A 21518-nucleotide genomic window follows, 5' to 3' on the forward strand; every position below is an offset into this window, starting at 1 on the left:
ATCAGTGAGACTAGTGAGTGTACCTGGACGCATACTATCTTCATTGATTAATGCAAATTTAATTGCCTCTTCCAGCGTCTTAGGTGAACTCCTTTTTACTTCCTTTTTACAGGCCTTATCTAGTACCCTAATGAATCCCCTTGTCTTTTGAAATTCATCTATTCCTTCCAATTTGAGGATTATCTCACGATATTCCTCCAAATATGTTAGCAGGGGTCCCTTTTGTCTGACATAATCCCAATCTTCCCAATTTCTTTCCATTTCATTTTCAAGAAGGAATTCTTTCAAAAAGACGGATTCAAATTGAGCCCAAGTTTCAGGTATTTTATTTGCCTCTTTTAAAGTTCGCCACCATTTTTACGCTTTGGGCCCCAAAGTTAAACTAGCCTCCAGTGCTTGGAGATGTGGTGGAGTATTTTTAAGTTTATGTAAGTCTTCCAATTTTTGGAGAAAATTAAAGATTGTATCTTTATTTCTATCTTTTTTCTCCCCGTGAAACTGAGGGGGTTTCATATATTTTAGAATTGGATTATCCCTCAACTTGTGGTGGGGTTCCTTAGGATCTCGCATAGTCACATCTAAATCTTTCGATGAAGATGGGATATCCGAGGTTTCTATCTTATTTTTATCCCTTTCTAACAATAAAGTTTATTGAGATTTTATTTCAGTGAGTGTTTGAGTTAAAAATTCCATTTGAACCCCCTGAGCCTGCACACGAGCAGTAAGATCATCAAATTGTTCTTGTGTAGCAAAGAGTTCTTCCCACTGTTCTTCTTGCATCTCCGTTTCATGGGGATCTACCATAGGGTGGTCCCCAGAACTAGAACCTTCCATTACTCTCTCTTTCCTTTTCTTTGCCATTAATACATTGGAATTGGAAAGCAAAGATAAGAAATTTGCATACAAAGTAAAGTACTTCCCTGGTTATAATGAAAGGGCAACTGTTGCTGGTTTTATTAATAAGCCCGAAGAGTAAGGAACAATTTTTGTCTTTTCGGACTAAACCAGTCACGCTGGAAATGAAGTTCTTTGGCAGAAAACGGGACTATCACATGAACCACCAGTATATCTTCTATGTATAAAATGGGTCTGACTGACTTCAGTCAGCTTAGGACTCGAAGTACCATCTCACGCTTTTCGTTACGGCTTACAGCAGTCGCCTCACGCTTTTCGTCTCCCTGCTGTGTGTCACACTTTTCGTGACGTCACACGACCACGGCTTACAACTTTGCAGCGACTTTAAACGACTGACGGATGACGTGTCCATCAAATCGTCTGGCCCTTGCGCTTAATCACCTGACCCATGAAAACGCCTGAAAAAGACTTCGTGAATAACTAGCAAGACCAGGACCCGACGACTCCATCAAGATACGATGGCGGCTCTGATACCAATGTTAAGCGACTGAAAAGATGAAGCAAAATTCTAGAAGAATACAGTCTGATACTCAAAGGGCACGAGATCCCTTTTCTTCCTCCCAGCCTTGCCTAGTTATTGCTAGCAACTCCCATCGTGATCCGATTGCCAGCCATCACTTGTTGGTGAGTTCTACTATTCCTGGACTCTCTTTAATTCTAGGCTCCCCTAAACTCCGTTCGGTCGCCCAAGGCTCCGGACGGTCATGCCTCGTGCCTGTTTCCCGTAATTTACCTTATAAATATAACATTAAGGATCCGTTGACTTGCCTGTGTCAGCAAGTTTGGAATTTTGGTGTCATGTCTTTAGACTAGAAGATTGCAGTCATTCGGTTATTGCCCGGTTCCTTCTCCTACTTCTTTGAAACAATGGAGACCCATTTTTGTTATGGGCTCTTTATACAAAATCTTCTCAAAATTATTGCCAACCGATTGTAGAAAGTATTTCGGCATTTGGTTCATCCACGCCAATACGGTTTCATTAAGGGTCGGAATATAATGCATAACATTTTGAACGTTCAATTGGGGATTGACTTTGTAAAAGCTTCAACCCTGCAGGTGGTCATGCTTCAGCTTGATATTAAAATGGCATTTGATCATGTAAGCTGGTCTTTTTTGAGGGAGCTAATGTTCACCATGGGTTTTGGGCCACGTATGGTTTCTCTTGTGGATACTATTGGTCAGGGGGCAGTGGCCCGTATTGCACTTAATGGAGGGATCATTGATGAAATTGCCTTATCTCGCTCTCTTTGGCAATGTTGCCCTCTCAGTTCTTTGTTGTTTACATTAGTCACTCATCGATGCTTTCTTTGTTGGATAAGTTGGCCAATCAAGGTGAGATCGTTGGTTTGTCTCTTCCCAGTGGGGCCCAACTTGTGGGTCAATCTTTGGCAGATGATTCCTTTATGTTTCTTAAGGCTGATCGCTCGAATGTTAATTGGGCAATGGTTGCGTGGAAACTTTTAGATATGGCATCGAGACTTCATATTAATGCTCAGAAATCCACTCTTCTTTCTTGTATGAAAAATGATTTGCAGGCTTTGGGCTGGAATGGTATTGTGATTCCTAAGGGAAATATAACCAGACACTTGGGTTATCCTATCGGTGTGGAGGTAGCTCCTCATGCCTTGTTGGATTGGATGGCATCCCGTATTCATGATCGGTTTATGTACTGGAAGTCTCAAGGTTGGCCTCTCCATTTGAGACTTAAAGTTGCTCAATGCATTATGATCAGCATGACTTCGTTTTTCTTGCTATTGCTTCCTCGGACCAAGAAGCCCCTACTGGAATTGGTTCAACCTATCCGATTCATGTTATGGAAGAAGAAAGGAAATCGCCTGGGTCAGGTGTGGATTTCATGGCAACATGTCACTATTCCTAAAAGGATGGGAGGAGCAGCTCTTTTGGATGTTAATCTTCATATGGTTGCTTTGAGGTTAGCTCTTCTGTAGGCACTTGGTGTACAGACTCATTTTTTTATAGAAAAGACTGGCATTTCTCATGGTAGCACGGTTTATTCATGCTTCTTGGTGGCATGTGCTTAACTCCACAAGATCTATTGAGGTTTTCTAGTCTTTTCTCCTTTACCATACGATCACATCTTGGCAGGCGATGTTACATTTTGCAGTTTGGCGCCCCTTAGATTTTCGTAAGGAGGAGAATTCCCTGCTAGGTGAAGTTTTGGCTTCCTCCAGGTTGTTGGATTGGCCTGATAGAGATCTGCAAAGAGACAAGTTTAATCGGATGGCTCGTTTGGGATTACAGATAGTACAGGATGGTGTCCTTCTCGGGCAGGCCCGTCTTTATTTCTTTTGGCGTATTCGTCAGCACTTTCGGGTGCCTAGAGGATATTATGATATTTGGACGGCCATATAGGACAGACTTCTGAGCTAATATCCTTTGCCTGCATTACAGCTTTTGTCTCCGTGGCGTGATTGGATGTTTGTGATTCTTGATGACTTCAAGAAAAGATCAGTCAATCAAATATATCATCAGATGGTAGAGGCCAAGAGATGGGTTATGGATAAGGCAAATAGAGTATGGCATATTCGGGATAGCAAAAAGAATTGGAAGGATAGATTCATCTAGCTTTGGAAATCTAAGGTTCCCTATTAGGGAAAAGTGTTTATGTGGAGGTTACTTATTGGGGCTCTCCCTACTAGGAATGTGCTGCGTGCTCATAAGATCTCTGGTGGGCAATGTATATTTCGTACCACATGTGATGAGACAGTGCTTCATCTTTTTGTCTCTTGCTGTGTTGCAAGACAGATTTGGAATTTTGTTTTCCGTGTGTGGTCCTCGTTGGCTCAGCAGTGGATATCAGCTTGTTTGTGGATTATGGGGAAGATGACCTCCATGACCTCTTTGAGTTCAGATTATTCCTGCCTTTTCCGTTTCCTTAGATGGACAGCCTTGTGGCATATTTGGCATACTCAAAATGCCTTCATTTTTGATTTAGAATCTGGCACTCATGGCCATGTGGCCCGAATTCGGGGTTTAGTGTTGTGGCAAATCACCTCTATGGTGTCTGCTGATCTGGTTCTTCCTAATATTGCTGCTCCTTGGCTGGATACTATTCGCTCCACACTAGCTGTACTTTCAGTGTGACATTTCTGTGGTAGAGGCTGTGTAGACTTTCCTTCATGTCTGTTATTTTCAATGCTGACCTGATGGTCTGATGTAAATGTTTACTACTTAATTCAATTATCTTCACAAAGAGAGAGAGAGAGAGAGAGAGAGAGAGAGAGAGAGATAGGAGATTCCGAGGGCCCCAAGGGCCCACCTGCTAAGCTGGCGTTTGATGCGAAAGGCAATGTGATTACTCCTTGGGATAGGCGTTATCCCCGCCCTGCTCCCAAGGTAGTGGATTTCCCTTCTACCTCTAAAGCAGGTCGCCCGAATTCATTTGCAGTATTGGCTGATTTTCTGGATGAGGGTGTCCTGGATGCCCTCGCGGAAAAGATGCAATCGAGGCAACAGGCGCCTCGTTCCTGACTTCCTTTGTTTGAAAATATATGAAGATTGCCACGTGGAACGTGCGAGGCATTTGCTCTCGCCATAAGCAGCATACCATGTGGTCTGTCTTGCATGAAAATCAGTGGGATGTATTATGTGCAGTGGAGCACAAAAGTCATGGTGAGGCAGGAAAGGTTGTGGATTGTCGTGGTTTTCGTCTGTTTTATGCAGGGACACATGCTAAGCATTATTCGGGCGTGCTGATGATTGTTCATGAGAAATACCAGCCTGTTCTTGTTAAAAATGATGTGCACGGCCGCTTTCTGGTAATCGAAGTCCTATTTGAAGGTGAGATTTTATGGCTGCTGGGACTTTATGCTCCCAATGATCCCACATCCCGACGGGATCTATGGTTGACTTTGCAGGGCTCCATGGCACTTGGCCGCAGAGGGTTTTTGATGGGAGATTTCAATATGTGTGTTGACTCTTCGCAGTCCACCTCAGGGCATTCGGTAATGGATACGCCAGAAAGCCGGGTGTGGAACTCCTTTGCTTTGCACATACTTAAGCAAGATCTTTGGTCGTGGCTTCACCCTTCTGTTTCAGGTTTTACTTTTCATTCTGCGCAATATGCAACCACTTGGTCGCGATTGGACAGAATGTATATCATGCAGGGGGATGATTTTCTTCCCGAGATGCTGGAGATGAAGGTCTTGCAGCAATATGCGTTGTCGGATCATTTTCCCCTCCAGCTTGAGATGCGGGCACAATCTGTTGCACCTTTTATGCAGTTCCTGGATAAGCTCCCTTTACGCTTCAACTCCTCTTACTTGAAGCATCCAATTTTTCAGGATTATATGCAGCAACTGATTGAGAGGTTCTTATTGGACTTCGCCTCTGAGGGCTTGGCTTCGTTTGCACGTCTGCTCTCTAATGTGCAGCGGGTTGCTCGGCAGTATGGGATTCACACTGCCTCTCTTTGTCGCCGCCGTCGACTTGCAGCAGAGGACTTATTGGCCTTGGTCCGTTCCTTGCTCCTGGATTCCCCAGATGATGATTTTCTGCTGTCACTGGAGCGGCGTTTGGCCCATCTTATTCAAGTCTTTAGCTTGAAATCTTATCAGCAGGCCAAGCTGCATAACTTGACTGACACATTGCAAGATAATGCCTGCCAGTCTCATAAGTTCTTTCGCGCCTTGCATGCTTCTCCGGCTCGCGAACATATGACTCGACTTCAGGACTCGGAAGGTCGCATGGTCACTGATCCGCAGACCATTATCAATATGTGCAGAAATTATTTTATGGATCTTTTTGGTTCTTCATCCTTGCCGTCTAGCCAGGTTACGCATGCCCGCTCGGTCTTCTATCAGCTGGTCCACCAGCAGGTTCCGCTTGATATGCAAGCCTCTTTGGAGGCGGATATTTGCGAAGAGGAGGTTATGGATGTGTTGTTGCACCTGCCTAAGGATAAAAGTCCTGGTTGGGATGGTCTCACTAATGAATTTTTTGAGCACTCAGCCACGCAGTTGGTAAAGCCTTTTGTGGTCATGTTCCAGCAGGTTTGGGAAACAGGGGTCATGCCTTCTTCATGGAAAGAAGGCCTCATCAAATTGATCCCCAAGGTCCCTTCGCCGTCAAAGCTGCAACACTGGAGACCAATTTCGTTGATGGGCGTGATGTATAAAATCTTTTCCAAAGTGCTGGCAAATCGGCTTCACAAGCACCTTCCAGCTCTTGTGCACCCCCTCCAATATGGTTTCATTAAGGGGCGCAACATTTTGCACAATATCTTGAATGTGCAAATGGCTATTGATTATGCGAGGCACTCCAATCAGCAAGTGGTCTTGATTCAACTGGACCTGGAAAAGGCGTTTGACTGTGTGGACTGGTCTTTCCTTGCAGAGCTTATGTCTGCTATGGGCTTTGGGATCCGCATGTCCCGATTGATCTCCACCATTAGTACTGAGGCTTCTTCAAGAGTTATGCTTAATGGTGGGGTCACAGAGCCATTTCTCCTTGCACGCTCGCTCAGACAAGGCTGCCCTTTGAGTCCTCTCTTCTTTGCCTTGGCGACTCACCCGGTCCTTTCAATGTTATCCTCCATGGCGGCTTCTGCCCAGCTGGCAGGGTTATCTCTTCCTTTGGGGCAGCACTTCATTAGCCAATCCTTGGCTGATGACTCCTTTATGATTTTGCAGGCGGACAGGGATAACATTCGCAAGGCATTAGATGTTTGGACGCTCTTTGGTCAAGCTTCTGGTCTTCGCATCAACGCCTTCAAGTCAGCCATTCTCAGTTGCACGGAGCCTGATTTAGAGTCATTAGGCTGGCAGGGCCAGGTGGTTTCTCGTGGCGCGATTGTCAGGCATCTTGGATACCCATTGGGGGTGGATGTACGGCCAAAGGCCCTGCTGGAGTGGATTTCACACAAACTGGCCGTGAAGTTTATGTATTGGAAGTCGCAAGCCTGGCCGTTCCATGTCCGCCTCAAAGTGGCTCAGACAATTATGCTACCAATGCTGACGTATTTCTTGCCATTACTGCCATGGACGCCCAGTACTTTGAAGGCTCTTACTCATCCCATTCGTTTCATGCTATGGAAGAAAGATTCACTGCAGGCAGGCATTTCCTGGATTTCATGGTCACATGCATGTACCCCTAAGCGCATGGGTGGTGGAGCTATTTTGGATGCAGAAACTCATATGCTGGCTCTTCGTTGGTCTCTGTTTCGTGCCATGTGTGTGGATCATCACCCGTGGACCATCATAGCCCGTTATTTTCTTGAGGACAGCGGCCTCCGCCAGGGTAACACACGGCTTCGAGCCTCATGGTGGCATGTCCTTAATGCTGACGCTCGTTTCTCCAGTCCCTCTTCCTCTTTGTTAGTGCATTTGGTCGGCTCTTGGAAAGTGGTGCTCCAAAAGGCCCGTTGGCATCCTGTAGGGGACCGCGTGCAGACAAATTCTTTTCAGCTGGAATTGTTGGCGGTATCCACATTACTTTCATGGGAAGATAAACATCAGCTCAGACCAAGATTTAACCGCATGGCCCGTTTGGGTGTGACTTCGATTGCGGATGCTACCCTTGCCACTCGCAATGTCCTTGCATCATTTCGGACTGCTAGGAGACTTTTCAGGATCCCGCGCGGATACCGTGATTTATGGGGGAAGCTTTCCTCGGAACTTCAGGGTAGGCAACCATTTCCTGCCCTGGCTATGGATCGCCCTTGGCAGGACTGGGACCTTGCAGGCCGGTTGAGTCTGGAAAAGGCCTCTACTAATCAGGTGTATCATCTTCTCATTAAAGATCACCAATGGTTGGGCGTGAAAGTTAATGCTGTTTGGGGCCTGCGGAAATCACTGTCATGGTGGCAGGCAACGCTGATGGAGGGATGGCAGAACAAGACACCTTTCAAATGCAAGGTCTTTCTGTGGCGGGTAATGATTGGTGGTCTTCCTCTTGCCTCGGCCCTTTCCAAGCGTCGAATCTCGAATGGCACTTGCTTCTTCTGCACCACTTCGGCGGAATCGGCCCGACATCGTTTTCTTTCTTGCCCGCTCGCCAAGAATATCTGGTCACTCTTGTCACGAATCTGGCACGCAGTGGTGGGGTCTTCACTGACTCCCTTCGATTGGGTTTTTGTGCGCCCGAAGTATCCCACACCACCACCGTTACATATGAAGATCTTATTCCATTTTTTCAGATACTGGGGATGCTGGCACATTTGGACCACCCGAAATGCTTTTCTCTTTGATTCGGCTTCTAATGTACCGCGACATATTGCAAGGCTTAAAGGGCTCTTGCATTGGCAGCTAGATCTCATCAGGCACTCTGACTTGCTCCCTCGGGAGGATTTGTATTCCTGGCATTTGGCAATTGCCTCTGGGTCCTTGCCATGATTGGTGTAACTTTTTAGTACCCTAGTCCGGGGATTTCCCACACGTTGGCCTATGGCCCTCGTGCCTCTTGTACTCGTGTAATCTTGTACTTTCTTCGTAATTAATACAATTACCTTTTACAAAAAAAAAAAAAAAAAAAAGAGAGAGATAGGAGGTTGCTGATCAGATTTTGCAGCAGGGGGAAGCCATTTGCAATAGGCAACAGCAGCCAGGAGCCATGAGGAAGCAGGCAACAGCAGGTTGGCACTCTCCTAGGGATGGCAATAGCAAATCAGGGCTGGTGACAGCATTCTGGAGGCTCCAGACAGCAGGAGACAGCATTTATGGCTGATCAGGATAGGGCAGCAATCAATTTCTGAGGTTTCCCATGTGGAAATTCCGGATTTTCTCTCTCCTAAGCATTCTCTCACCTTCTCCAGCCCATTCTTTGATGATGTCAACAAATGTCAGCCATTTGAAGGAGTTTGTTGGGTATTTCACTCACGCCTCACTTATGCCTACACTCACATAGGAGTGTCGGTGATCAGTAGGACACTGGGACACTTTTTACTCTTTGTAGGAGAGGTTTTTTCCCCCAAACTTATGGTATTATTTCGTATGTGCTTATGACACACACTTATGGGCACTTACCGTGTTCGGGTGTGATGATCGGATTGCCCGCAAGGGCAATGACACTTTGGATGTCGCAGTAGACAACTGTGGGAGAGTCACATGGAAAATGAAGCGCCGCCAGTAAACTCCTTAGATAGATGGCCTTGGTGGTGCCATCGAAGAGAGCCCGTTACTCAGCCTCGGCCATGGAAGCCGCCACTGTCTCTTGCTTACGATTGGACCAAGAAATGGGAGCCGTGCCCAAGGTAAAGAGGTAGCCGTTATGGGAATGTCGGGTGTCAGGATCTCCTGCCCAATCAGAATTAGTGTACCCTTGCAAACATAAACCAAAACCATATGTCAAGCCATAAGAAAAAGTACATCGCAAATAACGCAACACACGAAGACATGCAATCCAATATGACATTCTAGGTGGTGTGAAAATACTGATTGAGTATGCTAACTGAGTAAGCTAAATCTGGCCTAATGTAAATTAACCAAAGAAGTTTTCCTACAACAGAAGGATAGGTGTGTGCATCGAAGGGTTGTCCTAGGGTATCCTTTGACAAGTGGATAGTAGGATCAATAGGCGTGGCCACTAGCCGTGTCTGATCCGAAGTGTACTATTCCACAAGCTGAAGTGTGTACTTCTGCTGTGACACAAAAATACATCCTCCAGAACGAACTACCTCCATCCCCAAAAAATAAGACAACAAACCAAGGTCTGTCATTTCAAATGTAGCTTTAAGCTTAGCCTTAATTTCCGCTATGGCAGTAGAATCTGAACCTGTGATGAGTAAGTCATCAACATATAGCAGGATATAGTTAACCCCCTCTGTAGTGGATCGAACATATAAGTGCGGGTCATAAGGGGTAGAATGGTATCCATGAGTCTTTAAGAACTCATCCATTCTATGGAACCAAGACCGCGGCGTTTGCTTCAGCCCATAAAGAGCTTTCTGCAAGCGGAATACCGTATTCCTAGGGTTCCTTAAGGGAAAGCCCGGTGGCTGCTCCACATAGACTTCTTGCTCCAAGTATCCGTTCATGAAGGCACTCTTGACATCCATCTGATGTATTGGCCAGCCGTGGTGAGCGGCAAGCGCGAGTAGCAACTGAAAGGAAGTCAACCGTGCAGTAGGGGCAAAGGCCTCTCTATAATCAATGCTGTGCTTCTGTTGAAACCCTTGCACTACAAGGCGAGCCTTGTACTTGTCTAAAGTCCCATTAGCTTTTAGCTTTGTCCGAAAAATCCACTTTGTCCCGATGACTTTCTTGTGGCTCAGACGATCCACCAATGTCCAAGTCTCATTTTGGTCAATGCTCTCTAGCTCCCTTTCCATGGCCTCTCGCCATTGAGGGTGCTGAAGAGCCTGCTACTAGGTATTTGGCTTAGAATGCGATATGTAATTAGTTGTAAATAGCGATGCAAATAATGCCTGAGGAGCAAGCCGAGCAGATCTTCTAGGTCCCTTCGGAGTGGAATCTGGTGGTAGGATCCCCGAATCCCGCATGGTCTGCTAGTACCAGTGAGGTAACGGGTCTTGCAAAGGGGGCCTGGGAGGTGAAGAAACTGCTGGAATGCCAGGAGCAGGAAGTAGATCAGGCTCAGTAGCCACGATCTCTGATGATGTGGAAGAAGGAAGCAGATTGGAATCCGGTGCAGAAGACTACATAATATTCCTCTCGTCAAAGATGACATCCTGCCTAATGATCACCTTGTTTGTCCGAGGATTGAACAAACGATAGGTTTTCACTTTAGAGGAATATCCTACAAAAATAAGGAGATCAGCTCGGGGAGTAAGCTTTCCTATCTTGTCATTAGGCGTGTGTGTGTACGCATGACACCCGAAGACTCTGAAATGGAAAATAAGAGGCCGAGCGCCAAAAAATGCCTCATATGGGATCTTCTCAGGAAGAGCCGTAGTCGGGCACCGGTTGAGGATGTACACCGAAGTGTTAACACCCTCGACCCAAAGGCGCTCAGGAAGCTCTGCTGCGAACAACATAGAGCATGCCATTTCCATGACTGTGCAGTTTCTACGCTCTACGCCTCCATTCTGAGAGGGGGAGTTGGTAGAGGTGAGCTAGCAAGAAATGCCATGCTTCTGTAGAAACTCGGAAAACTCATGGGAGATTAACTCACCGCCGCTATCTCTTCTCATGCACCCAACACGAGGACCAGTCTGGTTATGAACCAGCAATACCCAAGCAGAAAAATATGTGAAAACATTTGACTTATGCTTGAGGAAGTACACCCACATGTATTGAGAGTGATCATCCACTATAAAAAAGAAGTACAGCGCACCGTTCAAAGCGGCAGTGGATGTCGGCCCGCAAAGATCAACGTGAATTAATCTAAGAGGCTCCTCAGCTTTATGTGTAGATTGCTGAGGAAATGGGGTACGGTGCTGCTTCCCGAGCTGATAGGCTTTGCAGACATCTCGAGCTAGCTTCAGGCGTGGAAGACCTTCAACCAGCTCACGGCGTGACCGTGACAACTCATAAAGTGAGTCATAACCAAGATGCCCTAAGCGCAAATGCCAAAGACGCGCATTGTGCATAGGCTCCCGAGATGTGGCTAAGGCATGGAAGCTATGGAACACAGAGCCCTCGGGAGTTGGCTCAATGAAAAAACGAGTCATGTGGCATAGGCCATTAGGTTGTGCCTCACCACGAGCAATCGCTAAACTAATGTGAGAGTCAAGGACCTCGATTGTGGTTGCTGTAAAGAAAACTGCTCGCCCCAACCGGCAAAGCTGTTGAATAGATAACAAGTTGACCCCAAGCTGAGGGACATGATATACATTGTCCAGTGAAGCCAGATCCGAACCCTTGTCAGTGGCAAAACTGATGCAACCTTGAGCCTGAATCTTGATCGAGGAGTTTTTTCCTACACAGACTTGCCCTGTTGCAGGGGCTCGAGTACGGAAAATGTCCTGTATAAGAGTCATGTGATATGTAGCTCCACTATCCACAATCCAAACTAGAGCTGAAGTGCTTGGTTGTGACGAGTGTGCCTCTTTAGTAACCTCGTCAGGAGGCAACTCACAGATGTGAATGAGACTCGCATCCGATGTCTCTACGTAGAATGATGTGGGCCTATGCGGACCAATCAGACAAGCCCTCTGGAGTTGAAAACGTTGTCGACTGAGGTAGTTGTGTGGTGGCAGTGTGAGTCTATCCTTTAAACTATCCCTTGCCATCACCTTGCCTCCCCTATTGGGTGTTGCCCGACTGAGGGGGGGGGTTTGAGACTTAGGTTTTGGTGCTCTGCCTCGTGCCTTTGATCTACACTCGTCGTCAAAATGGCCAGCCTTTTGACAATGTTGACAGTACCTATTCTTTTTAGGTACATTCTGCCACCCAGGTTAAAGTTGTGACTGGGAGTTTCCTTTAGAATCCCCAGATTGATTTAGCTTTTGAGTTTGATTTAGATTTTGAGTGGAGGTTTGGTTTGGTTTGCCCTTCCCTTGTTGCCCTTTCTGAGAATGAGCAAGAAGAGCCCCCTCTGAAGAGGAATTCATATGAAACTGATCAACTAACCGTGCGTAACGCAACAACTGACACTCAAATTCATAGAATGTAGGCATGGTAGGCTTTGAAACTATTCCTTCCACAAAATTGAAGTATTTCTTGGGGAGTTTATTTAGGAATAATGTGAATTGATTATCACAGGACTTGGGAGTCCCCGTAGTGGAGAATTCAACGAGGAGATGCCGATACTCAGCCAACTTGACTTTCAAGTCATCCCGGTCAGTGATTTTGAAAAGCTGAAGCTCATGGTCAAGATTAATAGGACGGGTCCTATCTCGAACCGTATATCGGTCAGTCAAGTTTGCCCATCGCTCTGACGCTAAGTCAAAATGCTGAAGCTCAGAATGAAACTCTGACAATAAGCCCTGTATCAACTCGACAATAGCGGAGGCATTCCTAGCCTTCCATGAGCGGACGACCTTGTATGGAACAAATGCGGAATCGGGTTGGGGTTCCAATCCCTGCACTAGATCCTATAGGTTCTGTGAATCAATAACATGTCTCATCAAATTCGATCAAGTAGTAAAGTTTGACCCGTTAAAATGAGTCTTGTCATTAAATGCATTCTTGGCAGAAGATAAGCTAGAACCATGAGGTGTCAGGTGGGTGGAGTAAGATAATGGTGGAAATGATGGTAGAGATGAGAGTGTCCAATGAGTGCCGATTGATGCGGAGACACTACAACATGAATGTTTTCATAAGGTGCCAGTGTAGGTGGAGGCACTTGGACACGGTAGCCTTGTCCAATGTGAGGCTGGGACACAGTAGAATGACCAGAAGGTCCACTAGGCAATGCCATGCAGACAAACTGTGGAGGCAATTGATCCACAGTCGGGAGAGACTTAGTGGGATACCCAAGCTGCAATGATTCCAAAAGTGTGTATGAGGTAGATGGAACACCACCCGGTTGAGGGAAAGAGGAAGTCCTAAAGGATGTGCCTATGTTTCCATAACCCCCCGGTGTGATATGCGGTGTGACATGAGGTGTCTGAAATGGAAATGTAAATGGTGTAAATGGAAGTGGTGAAGCAGTGGAAAAATGTGGCAGGATGGGTGGGTTTTGAAAGTGAGGTGTATGAGGTGCAGATTCTTTTTGTTCATTTTTATCATTTAAAGACTGAAAATGAAACTGTGAAGATGATGATGGACGATGTAATGAAGTGAAAGGAACACCAAATTCATTTTGATTATGTGAAGTAAATGGAAAAGAAGGAAGGGCAGAAGAAGAGGTACCGGACTTTTTCTTATAATCTCGGCGACGTGTGCTAACATACAAGAATTGGTCCTCAAGAGGACCTTTTCCGTAGGCAACAGATTGGACTCTTTCTTCCACATGATCTCTACCAGTATATTGCAAAATAGAAGAGGTAAAAGAAGAAGGCACAAAAGATGAATCAAAAGTACCTTGCACCGGAGAGGACGGAACAGTCTGAAAAAATGGAAAATACTCCGGATCTTCCTCTCCAAGAGAGGGGTCCATCCCTGATGGAGGTCTTGACGGCCCTGCAACATTATGAGACTTACACGCAACATTTGAAGACTGAAAATCATGCATACCTTCATTTAGAAGCTTTTCTTGAAGGGCAATCCTTCGGTTGAGCTCCTCAATCTTCTTTCGTCGATAGGCTATGATCAGTTTATATTCTTTAGAGGTCAACTTGTCTATCTTTTCTTCCATGTACTCAAATGTGTCTTCCACCATGTCGGAACTTTGTGGAGCAAACTGACCGGCCCACTCTCGCTTGGTTCTCGGCATAGGCTATTCTGGAGACGAATCGGTGTTGATGTGTTCGAAGTCATTTGAACCTACTATTGTTCTTGCTTCTTACGAAGAGCTCTTAGATCAAAGGCCTAGGTTTCTGAGAGAGTACCAGGCTCTGATACCATGTAAAGAAAATATCCTAACACAGAAACATAAACAGAAGCCATACGACAAAGCACAGACTGATAAAAAGAACACAGTTAGGGTTAGGGTTAGAGTGACTCAGAGACAATGAACACAGTGAATAAATGAAATGATATGACTACTAATAATACGATGCTCATGTAGCAAACACACTATGCAGTGAATGAATACTGAACCTCGAACTCTTGTATCTCTAGGATCAAGGCAAGCGTAATGAGTTGGAGAGTGTGTCATATTCCGAACGGATCCCGAATCGTAGCAATGTAGCCTTCGGATGTCGAACACCAGCAAACGCAGTAGTGAGAAGCTAGATCTGATGTAGGCAGCAGTGAGGAGAGAGAAAGACTAAAAACGGATTGTGTAGGAGAGAGAAAGACTGAAAACGCAAGCAGGACAGCCTGTAGGAGAGAGAAAGACTAAAAACGGAGCCTGCAGGAGAGAGAAAGACTGCAACGACTACAGACAGGAGAGAGAAAACTATTAGTCAGTTGGAGCCTACAAACGCAGCAGTTTGTTGGCGTGACAGGTTGTACGACAGTAGTATAGATGAACAACAGTCAGTCTCTAGGCAAAAACAGCAGCAATCAGCATGTGGAGGGCTGGAAACAGGTGCCAGATTGTAAGGAACAGTGATGGACAACAAGGGCTAAGATGTGCTCCGTGACCGGGGTGTGGGCAGCAAGCTGGTAACACTTGAAACCTGCAAAAACGAGATAGTGAAAGAGTGGAGGGCTGGTTGCCAATTTATAGAAAATTGGGGTTCTAGGTCTTCTCCCACTTAACTTTCTCGATCCGCTTCCCATTTTAGGGTTTTGGCTAAAATAAGCCTAAAATAAGCATGCTTTGGGGCTGTTTAAGTGGCTAAGTGCATTTCTTAGCACAACATGGGATACACGGGATGCACAGGGTTTGTCGTTGATTGCATTGGCAGTTTAGCGGTCAATCATCCCCCACATTCATTCAACAACTTCTTCACAAGAAGCTTGGCTAACTTTGGAGCAGATGCTTTTAGGCAAGAACGAGAGTCGCATCTCTTTCTTAAAGAAAGAGCTAGAGACATTGAAAATGGATGAAGGTGATTCTATTCAGGATCACTTGAACAAAATTCAAGACTTGCGAGAGCAACTCATGATTGTTGATGAGTACTATTCAAATGCACAGATAATATCTACCACTTTGAACTCATTACCTCCTTCGTACTTGGCTTTTCATACGGCCTGAAACCTCACCATGAGGATTGCTGCACAACCAATCACTTTTCTTTAGCTAGTGAGTTTGCTTCTAGAGGAGGAGCAAACAAGAAGAAATAGTGGTGTGGATGCTATAGCCTCTGAGCAGGCTTTTATGGCTAGACAGAAGGGCAAAGACATCCAAGTGAAGAATGCTCCATAGAGTTCCGGAACTTCTAGCACATCACAGGCAAGTAAAAAACAAGGGGACACGCAAGCCAAAAAGGGCTAATGCCATGATTGTAAGAAGCCAAGCCACTACATCACTGAGTGCAGGAAGTGAATAGCCAAGGAGAAGGAGTCAGGAATGTCTGTTTCTGATGCTCCTTCCATTGCTACGGAGTCCGCGTCCTTTGTTACAGACAAGGACTATTGTTTTTACACATGTAGTTATGACACCTCTTGGCAGATCGAGCATTTAGCTCTATTGAGGATGCAAGTACTTGGTTTTTTGACAGTGGTACTTCCAGACATATTACATCTCGTAGAGATTTATTTGTATCTGTTCATGCAGCTCCAGTTGGCAAATCTGTACAGTGTGCCAACAATGCATCATACCTTGTTCGAGGTTCGAGGTTCGAGGTATTGGGGAGATTTTGCTCACACCCTTTGATGGCTCTATTCTCCACCTACAGGATGCTTTATTTGTGCCAGGCATAAAGAAGAATCTACTCTCTATTTCTTCTTTGGTACGTTGTGGATTGCAGGCCACATTTGATGATGATAGATGCATGGTGAGAGACAAAGAACAGATGCCTTTGGTCTTGATAGGCACTTTATGTCATGGGTTATACGAGTTGGATGCTCTTTCAGTTGATCAGTCAGGGTATTTGACATTCACTCTTACTCTTGCTATGATACAGGTAGAGTTGTGGCATGCTAGGATGGAGCATGTGAACTTTGGCAGCTTGATGCTGTTGCAGCGTACGCAGAAGCTAGATGGATTACCTCTACTAGAGAGACCTCCTGAGCACTTGTACAAATGATGTATTTTGGGGAAAATGCGTCGTTTTTCGTCTCCCTGTGATGTTACTTTTAGAGCAACAGCCAGATTGCAGTTAGTGCATTTAGGATGCAGACAAAGTCATTGGGAGGATGTTACTATTTTGTGACTTTTATTGATGACTTTACTTGATTTTGTTGGGTCTATTGTTTGGCAAAAAAGTCAGAAGTGTATGATGCATTCTTGGCTTTTATTGCACTTGTTGAAAACTAGTCTGGTTGTAAAATTAAGACTTTTCATTCGGACTGAGGGGGGGAAATATATGTCGTCTATGCTAAATTCTTTTTTGAAGGAGAAGGGCATTGTCCATCAGTACACTACTGCTTATACTCCACAGTAGAATGGGTTTGCAGAAAGGAAGAATCGGTCACTCATGGAGATGGCCAGATGTATGTTGAAGGTAAAGAGCTTGCCTCATAGTTTTTGGATGGAAGCGGTCATGTGTGCTTGCCATGTTTTGAACAGATGCCCCACCAAAGCTTTGAAGAAGATTATACCTTTTGAGGCTTGGAACAGTTGGAAACCTTCTGTTGGGCGCTTTCGTACCTTTGGGTGTCTTGCATATTCACACATTCCAAAGGTACTCAGAAAAAAGTTTGATAACAAGGTTGTGAAATGCATTTTTGTGGGATATAGCAGTGAGAGCAAAGGCTACAGACTCTATGATCCTGTTTCTAAAAAGGTGTTTGTCAGTAGGGATGTACTATTTGATGAAAAATCAGAATTGTCCTTGGCTGGTTTAGACACATATCAGGCTGCCCGTGATGTATTTGAAGGGCTAGTGCCCATTACCTTTGGTGATTCAGCTGGAGTTTCAGCTAGTGAACTCAATGTTCAGCAAGCTGCTCCTTTGGAAAATGCAGAAAATTAGCCATTGGCTGATCTGAATATTCAGCAAAGTGCTAAAACTGAAATTCAGCAAGAGCTTATGCATAGTTAGGAAGCAAGACAAATGCCTAGATGGTATTTATAGACTATGAAAGATAGTCATCTGAATGCACCCATGGCTGCTTATACTAGAAGGCAAGCTTGTATGCATGATACTGGACATACCATGGAGTTCGTTATGGCAGCAAGCACCCTTGATGATGAGGAGCCTGAATGTTTTGAGGTTGCACAAGAGAGTGTGCATTGGATGGCAGCAATGAAAGCTGAATTGGATTCTATTACCAAGAATCAAACATGGGATTTGGTGTCTTTGCCAATTGGAAAGAAAGCCATTGGAACAAAATGGGTCTACAAGCTGAAACGAAATGCAGATGGATCCATTGACAAATACAAGGCAAGGCTTGTAGCCAAAGGCTATGTATAGAAGAAAGGCATTGACTATGAGGAGACATTTTCTCCTACTTCCTGCATGACGACCATTAGGTCTATGGTTGCTTTGGCTGCTTATTATGGATGGATTATGCATCAGTTAGATATTAAAACTGCTTTTTTACATGGGGAACTTCATGAGGAAGTATATGTACATCAGCCCATTGGTTTTGTAGTTGAGGGCTTGGAACACTTGGTCTGTAAGTTGAAAAAAGCTTTATATGGTTTAAAACAAGCTCCTAGAGCTTGGAACATGAATGGTGCTGTTTCCCAAAAGGGAAATGCTGAAAAAGTGATGAGTGCTGTTGCAACTGCCAAAAGTGACCCACGAGGTGTTCGGATTGTGGCGAATAGCGTCCAAAGTGTCAGACTGTTGGGAGCAGGGCACCGTGTGCTGTGACTTGTGTGCAATCGTTTCAGCCTCTAGGTAAGCGAAAACTGTCTAGCGGACTGCATTCTCATCTCTCTCTCTCCCCCTTGGCGGCCCATGCCATTTCAAGACAGGCTGCAACATTGAGCATAAAGTTCGAACACTTTCCCCTCTTTCTCTCTTTCTCTCGCTCTCTCTTTGTGTTTGGCTACAACCTATAATATAACATGCTCTCTCTCTTTCTAGACCTGCACATAGTATCTCTCTCTAAAACGGCTTTCACTACTCAACTAATTAGAGCTCTCTCTCTCTCTCTCCCTCGTAGCTCTGTTTCTAACACACACGCACACGCACACGCACACGCACACGCACACACACAGTCTCTCTCTTTCTCAAAACAAGCGTAGAGCCAGTTATCAGACTTTTCTTTTACTAATTACAGCTCTCTCTCTCTCTCTCTCTCTCTCCCTCTCTCTCTCAAAATAGCTTTGTTTTCACAGCAGTCTCTTTCTCTCTCTCTCTCAAAACAAGCCAAATCTCATGGAGGGACCCGACCTATGCTTTTGATTCTTGAATTTGTAGAAGTCATGGCTTTCTCGGGATCAAAGCATTTGGGCAATAGGTGATCTCAACCTAGTTGATGGGACGAGTTTGAGAAAGTAGACATTATGCGTTAAAGGTAGTTGCAAAGAAATGGAAATGCAAAAGGTGTGAGCAATGGAATACAGGAGGATCCAATTGTGTGAAGCAACACTTATGCAATGTTGATATCGGAGCCCAAATAAATTTCTGCCTAAATACGACACCCGAAATGCAAAGGTAGCTTTTTGCAAAGTACCCAAGTGAAGAAGACAAAGTATGTGCAAGGAAAAAACAAGCAATTGATGCCTCTTTTTTGAGTGGACATGCTGATGATATAGTCATGGGTGATTCAGCCATGCATCGGGAACTTGGAACTTTTACCTCCTCACAATGCCATCATGGAAAATGCAACAAGCAATAAAGCTTAGGAACAGCTTGGGATCCTCGTAGAAAGGACAGGGTGGATGCAGCTGTGGCAAGGTTTTTCTACCATGATCATGTTGCATTCAATGTTACAAGATCTCCCTACTTACTTGAGATGGTTCAAGAGATTGCAATGCATGGTTTAAACTATAAGCCTCCATCATATGAGATAGTGTGTACCACTTTGTTGCAAAAGGAAAAGGATGCAATTGAATGTGCTTTGGCAATTGCGCAAAAAAGTTGGGTGAAGAATGGTGTCTCTTTGACAGCGGATGGGTGGAGTGATACTTGAAAACGGTCCATTCCTGGGATGGTTGCTTATTCTGGAGGAAAGATGCAATTCATTTCCTCACATGATGCCTCAAGTATAGGAAAAAGTGTAGATCAGCTTGTGGAGGAATGGGCAGAATGTGTTGAAAAAGTTAGGGATGAAAATGTAATCTAGTTTATTGCTGATGGTAAGGCAACAAATAGGGTAGTAGGAATGAGTCTTGAGGAGAGATACCCGTACATCATATTGAGCTCATTGTTTGGGCAAATCGTTGAAAGACATTAGTAGCTTGTCATGGATTGATCCCTTTAACCAAAAGAGCAAGGATATAATCAATGTCATCCAAAGTCATCAATTCATTCTTAGTGAGTTCCGCAAGAGATCACCTAAAAAAGATCTCTTAAAGTACTTTGAGATGTTCTTTGACTATAACTTTCTCATGATAAAGAGACTTGAGAAGGTAAGCTTACCCTTGAAGCAGTTGGTGGTAAGTAATGAGTGGATGGGATGGGCTACTTCTAGATCAAGGGATGGTATAGCAGTGGAGAACATCATACAAGATCATGCATTTTGGAATAAATTGAAAAGCATCAAAATTGTCATGAAGTCAATCATGTGCTTGATGCAAATTGCAGATGGTCAAGAGCCATGCATTGGAAAGGTCTATGAGGGGGGAGATCACATGATTAAGAAGCTAGGACATCTTGGTTTGGATGATGCAAAATATCAAGAAGCCCGAGATTTGTGTGAGGCGAGATGGAATGCTTATCACTCACCTATGCATGCAACCACATATTTGTTACATCTAGAGTTCCAGGGGTGTGGTGAACAGGAGGATAATGAAGTAATGGAAGGTTGGGACATAGTGTTTTCTAGGTTGGTTTCCATTGATACTAAGAGAAGATTGGTGAGAGATCAACTTGATTTTTATAGAAACAAGTTAGGAAGGTTTGGGTCAGCGGATGCACAAATAGATTGGTTTAAGATTGGGGCTGCCTTGTGGTGTTGGGAAGATTATGGGGCATGCACAGTTGAGCCTCAAACATTGGTAGTGTGGATTTTGTCTCAAGGTGCAAGCTCCTCTTCATTGAGCAACTATGGAGTGTATTTGGGCATGTTGCATCTAAAAAGTGGAATAGGTTTGGGACAAAATAAGTGAATGACTTGATATTTGTTGATGCAAACTTGTGCTTGCTAGCAGATGTGGCTTCCCTCAAGGAAGAAAAGTTTATAACGCTTGATGAAGAAGAGTCCTTTGATGATGAGGATGGGGAGACACCTATGCTTACACATATGGACGACGATCAAGATGTTTTGGAACTTGCAAATGCTGGTTTTGATGATGATATGGCTTTCTTAGACAATGTGGAGGATACTCTTTTGGATAGTCTTGGTGCTTTTGGCCGCCATGTATGATCCAATGGTTACTTTGAGAGACTTTCAAATTCCAAACCGCTATATTTTATCATTTATATTTGTTACTTGATGCTTCTTGACTCTTTTATGTAGTATAATCCTAGATTATCATCTATTTTGGATCTTATAAGTTGTGCCATTTCAATGTAACCATCCTTTCATCCATGAAAAAGACTGTCATGTTTTGCAACTTGTGCATGTGTTTCTCATGTATGTGGTACAAGTCTTTCCCCTTACGTTTCCGTTCCCGTTCCTATTCCATTGGTACTATGATTGGGGCATAGTACACTGAAATCAGCAGCTGGAATTCAAGGAATTGCCACAAATTTCAGATGCTAGCTCATCCCATTTGATTTGAGGCAGCATTTGGCTAGCTAGGGGTCCACTTTGTACAAGTCCTAGGTGAAGATCAAGAAGCGAATTGCCCAAAAGACTTGTTGATCATTTATGATAGCAAGGGGCTTTTGGATCAGCAAAGGAGATAAAGAAATCTCAGTTATACTCCATCCAATCGCAACAAGATAAATAAATACTGCAAGGGGCGCGAGTTTTGGGGCCAACTAGGTGTCCAATGTCCAACATTGTATGGTAAAGTGTGCATTTCAA

The 21518-nt window shown here is 44.6% G+C and overlaps 1 protein-coding gene across 11 annotated transcripts in view; it reads left to right on the plus strand.

Annotated features, from left to right (window-relative positions):
- LOC148020630 (metal ion-binding protein) overlaps positions 1–21518 on the plus strand; it is a 186877-nt gene that overhangs the window by 82742 nt on the left and 82617 nt on the right. The gene's annotated exons all lie outside the window — the stretch shown is intronic.

Source organism: Lygodium microphyllum, chromosome 18 (genome assembly GCF_053477565.2).
Source record: "Lygodium microphyllum isolate KBCC chromosome 18, Lygodium_microphyllum_v1.1.10, whole genome shotgun sequence".
NCBI classification, from domain to species: Eukaryota; Viridiplantae; Streptophyta; class Polypodiopsida; order Schizaeales; family Lygodiaceae; genus Lygodium; species Lygodium microphyllum.